This window comes from Penaeus monodon, chromosome 30, assembly GCF_015228065.2.
Source record: "Penaeus monodon isolate SGIC_2016 chromosome 30, NSTDA_Pmon_1, whole genome shotgun sequence".
NCBI classification, from domain to species: domain Eukaryota; kingdom Metazoa; phylum Arthropoda; class Malacostraca; order Decapoda; family Penaeidae; genus Penaeus; species Penaeus monodon.
The window spans coordinates 17,296,580-17,297,375 of NC_051415.1; the positions used below are offsets into that span (position 1 = coordinate 17,296,580).

Below are 796 nucleotides of genomic sequence, written 5' to 3' on the forward strand. Positions count from 1 at the left end.
TCCCCTTTACTTTAATTTCAACCTGTCAGAGAGGAGAGTTTTCCACGACCCTCCACGACCTGACCTTCACGCACGACCTTACGAATTACGATGACGACGACCTTAACCTGTCCCCAGAGGCTGAGACATGGGACTCCCTCAACACTCAGGTTCGGGAGGATCTTTGACTCACTTTGACTCACTTCACACACACACACTCACCAAAGAGCGTCTTGGAACATGCTACTAAAAAAACACTCGTTTCTCTCTTCCCGCTCGTCCTCCCTCGCTTGTCCCTTTCCTCGAGACGACTACTTACCATCATCGTTCAAGGCACCACTTCCAAAGGGGGATTTAGTCCTTGGAAAAGCTTAAAACGGTGAAGAAATCAGCTTTGTTTACTGTAGCAGTCTAACGACATCAACAACGCTCTCTGTCGACTAGTGCCATCTGGCGGCGGCCGGAGGAACCTTCAGGGTGCGGCGGCTCTCCATAACACTTTAGCAAAATTTAAACACTTAATTTCATCTTCTTATACAAGCGTGTCTCATTTATTTCCTTTGCCTTTTAACATACTTGGGCACTTTTATTCTGTACAAATTACTTTTACAAAGTTCGAATAAACATTAATCAGAGATTGTATTTTAAACGTTTTAAATCCAAGTACCATAAACCAGTTAAAAAAACATTTGAACACTATTTCTATTTCAAATGATTTTACATACAAGAACTGCAGTGTAAGAACATTTGAAGGGGCCCATTAAAAACATATAAACACTATATACTATACAGTCTCGGTATAATACCATCCTCGATG

General features: G+C 41.8%; 1 protein-coding gene across 1 annotated transcript in view; it reads right to left on the minus strand.

The window, feature by feature from the left end:
- LOC119592570 (tyrosine-protein phosphatase 69D-like) overlaps positions 1-431 on the minus strand; it is a 29,646-nt gene extending 29,215 nt beyond the window's left edge. Inside the window, exon 1 of the mRNA XM_037941449.1 lies at positions 299-431. The gene's annotated coding sequence lies outside the window, so the exon portion shown is untranslated. The remainder of the gene's footprint in view (positions 1-298) is intronic.
- Between the last annotated feature and the right edge of the window lie 365 nt (positions 432-796).